Genomic DNA, 14,120 nt, shown 5'->3' with positions numbered 1-14,120 from the left:
ATATCAGATGTGATTCATAGAAGCTCTATGTGATAAACAACCGGGTTACCAAAGGTCTTTAAGATCATGGTCTTATAAATTATGTCTCTTAAAATTTACTATTAAGACTAGCTAATTTAATTGGAAGATTTTGAAATCTCTAGAACATGTTTCAGCACCTAAGCTGTTCAAAGAACCGCGAAGGATATCACTTAATATGTCAGAGTCGGCTCCACAACTTTTTGCCTCTACCATGTCTTGATAAGTTTAGAAAGGTTGTAGAGCAACCATTAATATTTATTTCCAAAGTCATATCTGGAAACCAGAGTAGAAAGGTTGTGGAGCAACCATTTATATTGATTTCCAAGGTCTGGAAACCAGTACCGATTGTACCGATATTGCTACTAAATATAATTGACTTCGACAATTTAATTGAATAAAACTAAAGTCTAGGGTATAAAGAACTCATTTTATAAAATCGAAACCTCGTTTTATCATATTCAGTCAAAGGACAAGTTTAACGAAGGTGTTGTTGACCACAGTAATAATAGATCGGCTGTTTGACCACAAACTTTGGTGGTCGTAATCCATCATAAAACCGTTTCGGCTCCACGAGTAATACATTCGATCTTTGATTATACCGATTACGATGATTCTTTTGTGACCGAAGAACCTCGGGACGTGGTCTTAGAAGTTTAAACGGTCTAGAGAAAATTCAACCCTGCATATGCTAGCTGGATTAAAAGAGTTACCGACTTTATTGAAAGCTGCTTAGCTTTCTGCTGAACCCAAAGTCGGGGTTGGGTCGGGTTCATGTTTTATATGGTAACAATACGTCTTGCTAGCCAAATTCATTACTTGGGATCTTACCCACGTGAGAACTCATATAAGTACATTACAACCAGCTTACATGGATGCTCTAACAGCCTAAGCTAAATAGACAAGTTAACAACTCTAGACAATACACAGATTTTCGCACACACGCGAGTAAGTTGTGGCGCATTGCAGTTATAGACATCATCAGTCAGTTAGCTCATCACAACGGTCAACTCGTTACACTTCCAGTCTCACATATATATGTATATATAACGACTTTACATATTAAGTTATGCGCATACACACAGGTTAGTTGTTGTAACTAGAAGTAGACAAGCAGCTAATTCAGTTAGAACATTTAGAACGAACTTGTACGTGGAGATTGTGTAAGTAAAGAAAAGCAAAAATAGAAGAACAAATGACTCAAGCACTAGCAAGCGCTAGAATTGCGCGCGTGTAACTCTTGACCACGGTAGTTTCGAGGGGCGCCTGCAGACACATTTAACTGTGCGCTAATGATGTGCGTTGAATGTTATTTATTTTCTTGGCTCATTTTAGCAAGTCTGGAAGCGTAAAAGATGGACCGAAAAAGTGCGCTGAAGCGCGACGCAACTCGGGCAGTCAACCATTCAAGCGTTTAGCAAACTCCGCATTCAGTTCCGTCTGACCATGCAGGCAGACGAGTTTCCGAAAACAGCATTCTGGCAGCAAGCTTTCAGCCATTTAGACTTTTGGTCCAACCAGCAGCATCCACATCCGTCCTCGTTGTCGTCCGGCCAGCCATTTATACACATACTTATCTCTAAGCTGCAAATATTTAGTGCTGCTTGCTACCGAAGTGTTGCGACCGCATCGCTATGATGGCCTTGTTACACTACAACTGCCTTAAGTCGGACGTACCATCATCATCCACTTTATGTTGTTGTTGGCATGTTCATTGAAGCCCCCAACTACAGTTGTGGCTGCGCATGTTGCTTGCCTTTGGCTCATACGGTCGTTCATCTAAGCGTTTCGACCAAGCTCGATTGGTCAAACTAGTGCCATAAAATTAATGGCATTTGAGACGCGGCTTCCCCCATTTCGGGGCATGCCACCACATACAGTTATTTGGTTAAGTGTACAAGTTGTTTTGCTTGCTATCTTTCAGCACATTTAAAAGCTACAAATTATGTACTCACACTCTTACATACTCGTATGCACACCCTGTTCTGAAAATCACAGTTAAAGCAAAGCTGTTGCAGCAGCAACTCTGTGCCACAACTTTAGCAGCTGCTACTTAGCGCGTCCGATTTACAGCTACGATTACTTGTATAACAACAAGTTCAATAAAATTGCTTGTAAATAGATAATTTATCGCGCTTCAGGCGTTATTTTTGTATTTGTTTTTATTTTTACCTCTTTCTCGTTTGGCAACCCTGTTTGACGTCGGTGAGCTGTTAATGTGAAAATCATCATTATTTTGCGTTCGACTTTCGAAGATCATTGATCATTACCACTACTATGTTTCTAAATCTAAAATCTATAACTACTTGCTACGAAAATGAGCTTCAGATGGCTCCGTAATTGAGATTAAAGACTGTATTTAGTCTACCTGCGTTGAAGTGTAATAGTAGAAAGAGTGACTCACCGAATAATAATATCAAAAAGGGTAAGGAGGGTGAGTGAAGTTGAAAGAGCTCTAAGCATCTGCGAGCTTGAAAGCTATTACTGAAAAGCCTTGAACTTAGCTAAACTAAAAGGTTGAAGAAGAAGTCTATTGGTAGATCTGTTTCGTTATTCCGAAGCTCGAGCTTTTGGATATAAAATATTTTAAGAATTGTTGAAGAAACAGTAAATTTAACGCACTTAGGTGGGGTATGTCAATAACGACCATAGTTGTAAATCGGAATGATGATGGGTTGGTATTGCAATTAGGCGAAATCGGCGCATTGCCACGCCCACCAAATGGCGGATCACACTAGCAAGCGGCATATTACGGGTAATTTTTTTGAGAAAGTGATTGTAGCCTTGACCCTAATAGGTTTTTTGTATATGTATATCGCCTAAACAACTAAAGCTATATCCACCATACTTCTTGGAGGCATTTACGGAAAACGGATAAAATCAGATTATAACCACGCCTGGGTCATAAACCATATCTCAGATGAGTTCATTATAATAGTGTGCCTCCGTGCCGAAATTTTGGCAAATCCATCTCATATATCCCATGTAGCTTGGTGGTAAAAATAGTTGAAATCGCCCCAGGAATTATTCCAGCTTCCATATGGTATATACAAATACGCCAGTCAAGAAGAAGAAGATGTATAGAAGATTCAAGATTCCCAGATATGACGAAAGCTTTTAAAATCTCACTCGAAAGGAGATTAAAAAAAAACGATCTCCATGCCATTTCTTAAAACACTCGGATCAGTGACAACTTCTAGGCAGGATTTTCGTATATAGTTGTGTTTCAAATCGGTTGATTTCATGTATAACTTATTGGGTAAATAAATGTCAAGATATGACAAAATTAAACGTTTGAAAATTTAATAATAGAAGGATCCACGAAAGCTGGCTGTATGGACTGTCTGACGTCAAAAAAGTAAAATCAAAGGTGGTCCTAATATGATTTTATATACACCTTGTTAAACCCTCCTTTCCATTTTACACACATCCAAATTCATTTCACACATTTTTCTTATTTATTTAATTTTTTTTTTATTTTATGCAAATGTCCGCACATTTATCTTAATTCAATGTTTTCCATTACATGATTTTTTTATTTATTTGAGTCCATTATTATAAGGAATCATAATGGCAAAACTATATCAAAATGTAATAAACAACAAAGTTAATTTACGGCATAAATTCGTAAGCGATGAAAGCATAAATAATATAAAATTAATATATGTACTCGTATAGACATGTAGAGAGGCGCATTATAAGTTGTAATTAGCCGCTAATGAGTGGTAAATTAGTGCAATATGCTGTAGGTATACGCATGCGCTCAGAGTTTATTTTATTATTTAATTTATTAAGAACATAACTTGAGGCAAAGGAAAAAGGGAAGCGCGGCCATCCTAGAGAAGAAGGTTGAGAAATAAGCAGCATTGTATTGTGAGACTCATGGCGATCTGAGGATCTTGGTGGTGATGGGCTTGTAAACTAGTAAATAGTTGCATATAACGCTCTCAATGTTACTCAATTGGAGTCAAACCCAAAGTGCACAATCTTAACAAAAATAAAAGCTCCTGAGAAGTCATTTTCAACCTTAAGTATCATTGAGACACAGTTTTCTCTAACATAGGATCAATTTAACCTTTTAACTAATTTCGATATAATTTGCCAATTAGAGAACACAAGCAGACCGAAGACTTCCTCAAAGTATGACACGCTTCTTCATGCTAGACTCTGGAAGACTCGACAACATGTGTCCACATCCTTACAGCCTCACAGCTCTCATCGTGGATGTGTAGTGAATAATTTCCTGAAGTTCGCATGTTCAAATTAGTATTTTAAGTCAAAAGCTTGGATACTCAAAGAAAAGTCAAATTCCGAAGTTCCTAGGCGAAACACAGAGTGTCTAAACCAATAGAAAGCGATAGCTTATCCTTTCAGTGACGGCGTCGGTCCATAGGCATGAGAATTTAGAAGATCAGGCAATTTCATAAAATATGTCTCAAAGTTCTCTACTATTCAGTCCGTCTTGTAGTAATGTAAGATTGCGGCAGGACCAATAATTAGTTTCAAATGCCAACCTTGTGAAGATCACTGAAGAAAATTGTGAGAAGCTCGCAAAGTACTATTGTTTTGGGTAACTGAGTGAGAAGATGTTCGGTTATCTGTCGAATGGGTACGATTCCCATCACAACGTCCGATGACGTACAGGCAAACACAGTCTTATATCATGTATTTTCGTACATAAAGAAAAGCAAATGAAAACTGACTACTAGGAAAGCCAGAACCGTCAGTGGACGTTCAAGGAATATGGATAATACAATCCATATTTTTTTATAAAAACTCCAGTCTTAGTTTGAGATAATCAAACAGGGTTCGGGCACTTTTTACACTGATGATTGTATAAGTTGAGTCAAATCTCGGCGCGATTTCGGAGTTACGATCCACCAAATGGTATTATCGCAACCAATTTCGTTCAGTTGGGCCGAAAAAGCATATATTTAAATTATAACTCTAACCAATTACTCGCCACCATTTCTACTTTTTTCATCTTTTTAACATTTTCCACCACCACTTTGGTGTAAATTCGTGCCAAAGCACTTGCTTTTACTTAGCATACATGCGAATATACATACTTATGTATAGTATAAATCTCAACCCCTCAGCTTCCACAGCGCCGACCCCGCCTTGCGTTCAAAACTGCTGCCACACTCAGCCACTCAGTCGCGTTGCACGAGTCAATAAGCTTGGCGTTCGTATTGGCCAGGCTTTTCGTGTTCAAATAGTTGCTCTGCATGCCATTGCTCTTTAGCTGCCACCACCAACAACCCCATGGTAACGGCCTCGCACTGCATCTTCCACATTTCGAGACTTTACGCTATGTACTATTGTATATTGGCATCGCGCATGCGCATCGAACATTCAGTCATAAATTCTTCACACCTTATGATTATAGCATCTTAATACATATTACTTTTAAGCATGGCTAAGAACGTACGTACATACATATGTATGTATAGACATGCGGCATGTGGCATGCGGCAATACAGGTCGTCATCCAACAACAGCAGACAGACAATATTTACTTGATTTTGCACACAAGTCTTACAAAGTTATTAGCACACACATGCATGCTTGACTGCAAGTAAATCTTCTTGTTTTGCAGCAGGTGGTATGCAACATTTTGCGGTAAGTGCAACTAGCACTTCTACACAACTTCTTTCCGCGACTCATTCGTGCTCGCGTTGCCCACAACGCGTCGCGTCCCAACGCCGCCAAAGTGTAACCGGTCAGTGTTGAACCCGGATTGCCAGGTTTGTTTACGTCTGCATGCGTTTCCACATTCTACTACACTTTGTGGCAAGTTGATTGTGCCACATGCCATATGTAGTTTACCCTTGTTGCGTACCTTCATACTTGTACTTTTCCATATTTAATTCGACTTTGTCGACGCCTTAATGATACCCATCTTGACAAACGTCCATCTGAATCACTTGACTTACTACATTATGTACTTCATTCTTGCCATATTATGATCACCATTCCCTTCATTAACCAATTTACTAGTGGTTATTAATATTTTAGTTTTATATTTTCAGTTAAACTGGACGCACATGGATAGGTTCGAAATCTTAAGCTTACAAGTTCGATCCACAAAGAGATGCCGCGATACGAACCCATAACATAAGAGGAAAATCTTCAAAAAAAATCATATATTCGAGTCAATAATAATAGAGATAGAATTGAGATAAGCAACGTCGTACACGAACCGAACTTTCACCGTCTCTCAAGAGATACAATGAGTACCATTCCTGGAACAAGCGTCTAGCAAAATCAGAAGATAAATATTTATTCGTCCAAAGATAAGACACGATTGGGACATGTGACGTAGTAGACGTCTAAGTCTCCTGATCTTGATCTGACCTGACCTGAACTGCGGTAGGTTCTAGGAATGACAACTGAAGTATACTACTGCGATTAATTTGGTGTCAGAGCGCTTACTGTTACTATTTCACACTAATGAATGAACCTCTCGCCACGAACTTTCTAACAACCGAGTTGATCACGTGACTTCAAAGAAGAGTTTTCAGCTCTTCTTCCATCAAGACGACAAAGTAGTTATTGGTGTTCTCAATAACACGGCGAACAGGGAAACTATTTTTGGTCGAACTGCCGAGAACAGGGTCCAATTTTTACGAAGAAGCTTTCTGTGACAAAACATTCATCAGTGACGGCATCTCTTAAATTTAACAAATGTCGAAGTTTCCGATTTAAGTCATTATATGAATATTTCAAATTTATATATATATTTTTTTGAAATTGGAACTCATATTTCTTAGATCACCTGGTTCTCTTGATTGTTGAAATCGGTCTATTCTTTCCCCGCCGTATTACGTAACTTAGCAACCTAATTAAGATATCGTTTGCAAAAATTCAAGTACTACTTGAAGCCTATCGATCCTTATATGGTGGATTATATTGAACTGAAATCTCTCTGGAGGATGGATAAACTGTAATGACTATTGAATTTTTATGTCAAAAATATAATATTTTATGAAGTCTAACCAAGAGCGAGAAAATATATGAAATACATCGATTAAGAAGTTGTTGCAATACCTTACCTTGAAGAGTTCATGAACGGTCTGATATTGCATGAAAAATAATCCAACTACAACTATATATTAAGAAATGGACTTATCAGAGATACAAATTCTTAAAAACGTTGCGTATTGCAGATATTCTAGTCTTCACATTTGAGTAGAACGAAAAAGAAAAGTTAGGTTTGCGAATGTCTTCGGCGATATCTTTTATTTTTAACAAACGTTTCAAATTGAACCCATTGGTATATCAGGTATTAGAATCGTTATTATCAACTGTCAAGTAGAAGTATGCAACATTTCCCCCTTAGCCATGCGATACTCTCTCTCTTGGGCACAACCCTCATTGAGATTTACATTACAATCTTAATTGCTTGAATGAAGGAAGTTATAGTTTTGGCAATCATTGATCCAATGGTAACATTACCGAATCCTTAACCACCCACTTGCTTTGCCACACCCCTCAAAAGTGTTGGAGTTTCTGATTGGCATCATTGGAAGCTGTTGTCCGTTCACATTAAAACCACCACGATTCATTTGACTGACTGACTGACCTGTTGTCTATCAACTGAATAACGTATGTTAGACTAAACCTCACATCTTAATGCGCTTGCCTCAAAAGTCTTCTCAATGAATACACAAGACTCCCTCAGCCACCAGCGACCATCAGCCATCTATAGCTCGTGATTAAGCAATCGCAATTGTAATTTACCCACCGGTGGTTACTTTTCAGGAGTAGCTTTTATAATTCCCCTTTTCATTGTTGAATACCAATGCGCTCATACTCCCGTACATCCCTGTTGCCCCAGTACCTTTCTCGCGTGTTGTTGTGTTGCATCACCGCTACGTGTATCTACAATAGCTTGCATGCAACATTGTTTCGTCCCCCTTTCATAGCGCGGTCGTGTGGCCCTGCACTTCTTGTGGCCGATGTTGCATGTTGGTGATGCGCTCTAGCGACCCTCATATCATTAATGGGGGGCTTTGCTAGCGCACGCATGGTAGTTTTATTATTATATTTCATTTTTTATTTTTTGCAAACACGTTTTCCCCTCTTTAACAAAGATAATCGCCTGCATTAAAAGGTTTATTTAATTCGCGTACGCTAATTAATATATTCGATTGCTTAATGGTCTAAGCGAGGGGCCAGTAATGATATTCTACTATGCGCATACATATCTATTTGCAAGGTTAGAGTCACATACAGATCGAGTATTTGGTTATGCCTTTTAGGCACACGTTTTCATAGAATTCTCTACCCACATGCCGTTGCATGCGCACTCAGACTATTACCTTTCAGTTATTTAAAGGTTATAAAATTAGCAGTAAATATTAATGAGATCTCTTGCGTAATAAGTAGCGTAATAAATAAATTTAATTTAATTGTATAATTTATTATTTCATTCGTCTGCCATAAATGTTATTTACTTCTCATGCGGTTTATAGAAAGACGTTTTTTTTTATATTTAAAAAGGTTGGAGACACTGCCTTACTGGACACTGGCCGATGAGCACACTGCCGTGAGCCAAAACAACTTGTCGGAAGCAAATTGCCAAAGTTGCAAGTTGAGATTGAGACATCTAGACACTTTCAACTTCATTGACCAGCTTTTGATAGACATCTTGGGAGGACGAACTTCGACTAACCAGTTGAACTGGCCCATCTAAATAAAGGGTGATTTTTTAAGAGCTTGATAACTTTTTTTAAAAAAAAAACGCATAAAATTTGCAAAATCTCATCGGTTCTTTATTTGAAACGTTAGATTGGTTCATGACATTTACTTTTTGAAGATAATTTCATTTAAATGTTGACCGCGGCTGCGTCTTAGGTGGTCCATTCGGAAAGTCCAATTTTGGGCAACTTTTTCGAGCATTTCGGCCGGAATAGCCCGAATTTCTTCGGAAATGTTGTCTTCCAAAGCTGGAATAGTTGCTGGCTTATTTCTGTAGACTTTAGACTTGACGTAGCCCCACAAAAAATAGTCTAAAGGCGTTAAATCGCATGATCTTGGTGGCCAACTTACGGGTCCATTTCTTGAGATGAATTGTTCTCCGAAGTTTTCCCTCAAAATGGCCATAGAATCGCGAGCTGTGTGGCATGTAGCGCCATCTTGTTGAAACCACATGTCAACCAAGTTCAGTTCTTCCATTTTTGGCAACAAAAAGTTTGTTAGCATCGAACGATAGCGATCGCCATTCACCGTAACGTTGCGTCCAACAGCATCTTTGAAAAAATACGGTCCAATGATTCCACCAGCGTACAAACCACACCAAACAGTGCATTTTTCGGGATGCATGGGCAGTTCTTGAACGGCTTCTGGTTGCTCTTCACCCCAAATGCGGCAATTTTGCTTATTTACGTAGCCATTCAACCAGAAATGAGCCTCATCGCTGAACAAAATTTGTCGATAAAAAAGCGGATTTCACATTTCGAACCGAACACTGATTTTGGTAATAAAATTCAATGATTTGCAAGCGTTGCTCGTTAGTAAGTCTATTCATGATGAAATGTCAAAGCATACTGAGCATCTTTCTCTTTGACACCATGTCTGAAATCCCACGTGATCTGTCAAATACTAATGCATGAAAATCCTAACCTCAAAAAAATCACCCGTTATTTAATTTACAAAAGGACTGGTGACTTTAGCTGTCCAAGTGGGACACCTTGTGGCTTTGTTACAAGGATCTGCGTTTGAAGGGCTATGACATCCTTTTCGAGGAGTCAACGACTTTCGCTGTCCAAATGGGATATCTTGTGGTTTTGTCACAGGTTTCTGTCTATGTACTAACCTAACATAGTATATATTTGAGCTTCAGTTGCTCATTGAAGTAGAGTTAACAGTAGAGATAACAGTATAATATTGTTTCAGACCCAATATAATTTTAAATTCAGACTGGTCTTGACCACTATACCGCCTTATGTAGAACACTAATGGGAGAAAGAATATGAAGAGGCATTTAATATCCACACAACTCTATACTGTTTTGGTCAACCGTTTTTCAAGATCCTAGATCACTGAATATTCAACAAACTCCTTTTTTCGCATTTTGGTTCCTCTGGTAATGATTTCAGCGGTTCCCGAAAGAGTTTAGGACTAAATCTGTCGGGGATTGGGTTGTTACCATCCAAAAGTATTCGCCAAATTCGAGGTCCACTCCAGACCGAGTTTTTATACACCTTAGAAATATACATTGAATTATTTTAAAGAACTTAGATAGCTAAATTCTGCGACAGAAAGACTTTGGTTACTTTTAGAGAACTAAAAAGGATCCATAAATTTCTCGAAAGTATTGAGATTGAAGAAATGGTAGTTTAGACTTTTGAAAAAATCGAATGATTGTTAAATACGTATTAAGTAAAAAGGCTCTCAATAATCTAGCTGCGGATGTTGTGTCTCTGAAATATCCAGCAACAAGAGATACAACTACTTATCAGAGACGTGACTGACACTCTGCTACTTGTTGGGAGATCTCGAATGTATAGATCTTTATTCTGGTTAAGTGACTGCTCCACATCCATAGTTTTCGGTCTGTCTTATCTTCCTACGGGTTCACAATGAGTTCGCTACGACTAGAATATTTTGGTACACGATTTAAGCTACGTGAGTTATAAGACCTTCCCACCGTAATAAACAACATTAAATGTCAAATATACTAAAGCAGTTTTCGTAATTAACCTTTACAGCGACATACACGTAATTTCTTTTGATCCCAACCCGTTAACTGCAGCCACCGCCCATTGACTACTCAGGCAGTCAACCAATCAAACATGAATGCAACCAATCTTCTTCGAAACCGATGGATCGTCCCACCAAATGATCAGCATTCGTTCAACTCATCAATATGTAAATTACTTATTGCTTTTATTGTGCTATCGCTCTTCGTTGTTTTTCGTCGTTTTTTTTAACAGGTAACAGCCTCCGCTTGTATGTCTGCACCTTCGATCGCAATTAACTGTATACACCTGTACTGAACGTCTGTGGCAAGGTATCAGGTTTCCTGCCGGCGTGAGTACTTTTATAAAAACACATTTCATATGCATGTGTGTATGTGTTGCCACAATTTTCTCTTATTTTAATTAAAAAACATTTTTTAGTGACAAAACAAAAATAATGGCTTTGCATACAGTTCCCCCCGACCCTGCATTAAGCTTTCGTTGATCTTTTATTTTGATTTTTTTTTTTTCAGTTTATTTATTTATTTTTATTATTTTTTATTACGCCTCCCGTTGATTTCCAAGTTGTTCTACACCTGTATCACTGAGCAGCGCATTCTGATTTGGTCTGTCGCTGTTCGCGTTCGTTGGTTAATCGGGTGGTCGAGTGATCGTTCGGCGGATACATCGAAGCTCAATGCAATTTAACATTTCGAAATCGTTTTTGATCAGACCGTGTTGAATGCGTTTGTCGAATTGAGAAGATAGAAGACAATAAAAAATACTTAAAATGTAAATAATACAGAGAAAATATTGAAACCAGTTGAAAATTAACTTTTTTGAGAAAGAAATGCGTAGAATATATCGACTATGTCAATCCCAGATGCTTTCTATGAAAATATTTATATCTTTAAGAAATGCCTAAAATAATAATCCGCGTGTTGAAGATTCTTGTAAGAGCTACTGATTAGGGATCTCCTTTTTTGTTGTTTTTTTTTTGGAAGTGCATCCACTAAAAGTCCATTAAGTCTTCTATTGGCATTGATTCTTGAGATGGTAAGATATCGGACACATTAATATGGGAACATCCTTTCATTACCATATTATTTCGAATTTTATTACAATTCAGTATGATTCCAGGCATTCTAGTCCAAAATATTTTTTTTTGCATTAATTCATGACTTCCTGATAATATTCGATGGGGTTTCAGCTGCTTCGAGTATCTTATTACAAAAGTACAGAAAAATGTGTATTAATGTCTCAGAGACGGCCAAGAGCAGTACTCACAAGTTGAGGAATGTTTTCGAGTTGGTAATCCATGACTGGATATTAATTCGGATTCCCGACTGTCGTAATAATGGAAACGACTTCGGATTCTTTTGGCTTGTTACTCAGATTTTAGGAATTCCCGTTTTATTAAATAAGTATTTAATTGTAGATAAAGACCAACAATGATAAGCTGAGTTACTTAAGATATATCCTACGAGTATGACGTCTCCACTTAAAGGAGGGGTCTGGGTTTCAGCGCAAAAAAACACACTTTTTTGTGACTTTTTATCTCAAATATCGATTAAGCAATTTTATTCAAACCTTCTATACATTATTGAGTATAGTTTTGACTATGTTCGGTAAATTTTTCATGCAAAAATATAAAACCATTAGCCCGTGACAGAGCTTCCCCTAGGACGTTTAAAAAAAAAACAATTTGCGGTGTTCACTGTAACTCGGCCGGAAATTATCCGAAAATGAAAAACTATAAAAATTTAGTAAAATTTTAAACAAATCTTCCCCCCAACGTTCTCCGATTATTATTTTTTTATTTAAAAATTTTTGGCGGCCATATAAAGTGTGAACCGTTATTTTCGACTAAAATTTCAGCAATTTTCAGAGTGGAAAACACCCTTAATGTTAAAAAAAAATTACTAAACGTAGGGGGGAGGTATTTTATGTGAAGAAAATGTGTACCAAGTTTGAAATGAATCGGTCGAGTAGTTTTCAAATTGCAGTGAACACGGACTTCAAAAAAGTAGTTTTGAGAAAAACGCGTTTAAAGCCGTAGCTGTCAGAGTTAGAGCGTTAAAGGCCCCGAGGCTAATTAAACAATATCTTCATGAATATTGCTTAGATCGGATTAAAATTTTGAGGACATATTCTTGAAATGTTAAACAATAAGATAAAACAAAAAACATCGATTTTTCGAAAGTGAAAACCCAGACCCCTCCCTTAATTTTAAGATCATTTGAGTGAAATGCAATATAGTGAAAAATTAGGCTATGTTAGCATGTACGGCTGTTCCACAGAGGGGAAACACACTTAGACTATGAAAGACAGTCCTTTGTGAAGCTCGGATCACCACCCTTTATTAGGTATTACGATTCGACAAAGCGCTCTGAGCCTTCTACAAATCTGCAAAGATTTTTCACTTTTATATCCACTAGTTCGCGCGGTGGTTCAAAAAAGTGTGATCCAAGAAATCTTGGTATTGATCTCGAAAAGGCGGGAGATTCCAGTAGAAAGCGATGAGAAGATTCCACCTCGTCCTCTTCCAGGCAACTTCTACAGATAGCATTCGCTAAGATTTTCAACTTGACAGTGTGGATTCCGATGAAACAATGGCCAGTTAGAACCTCAACGACTGAGAAGAGATGAACTTTGCTAAAGGCGAAGAGTTCCATAGACCACTTGCAATTCACCACGAATCTAGCGAAAAGTGCAAGTGTATGCTTTCCAAAATCTCCCAACCATACTTTGGTTACGCTCAAAAGTACGCGTGGATCAGGTTACACTCATACTCCTAAACTTCACTAAGAACCCAAAATATAATGAATAGTTAGTTAGGTCAAGAGTCCTAATATGCAGTTACCAATTCGTAAAGGTATATTTAACTGTCAAAACTATAGGTTTAAGAAAACAAGCAATTCATATTCTTCAAACAAAACAACAAAAAGTAACTGCAAAAATAAGCACGTATAATCAGGAAGTACCGAACTCCAAACACTAAATGTCTACAAACAATGAAGCAAAGCTAAAAATACGCACAAGGAACCCACAATTATACGAGCTATTAAAGGCAGAAACCAAAAGGCGGAGCGGAATAAGCAGCAGGCAGCAGGAGTTTGTGCAGTCAGCAAGCAGCAGGAAATGCCGGTAATGGAAACTGGTATTACCCAAGCCAACGGACGAGGCAGGACAGCGCACACACCGTGTGTTGAGACATTCAACTGTAAGCGCGTCGAAGAACGAGAAATCGCACAAAGCAAGGCAGCTTAAAGGAGATGAAGTGCCGGCAGTGCGGATAAAAGAAATTAAAAAGTACGGGAATAAAATGTAATAAAAAGAAATTAGCGAAGAAAAAATCAATGAAATAAAGAAGTAAGCACAAGCCAAGTGCACAATACGGCCGGCACAACAAGTGTA

This window comes from Zeugodacus cucurbitae, chromosome 6 (assembly GCF_028554725.1).
Source record: "Zeugodacus cucurbitae isolate PBARC_wt_2022May chromosome 6, idZeuCucr1.2, whole genome shotgun sequence".
Classification (NCBI taxonomy): Eukaryota; Metazoa; Arthropoda; class Insecta; order Diptera; family Tephritidae; genus Zeugodacus; species Zeugodacus cucurbitae.
Note: the sequence above shows the minus strand (reverse complement) of the source record.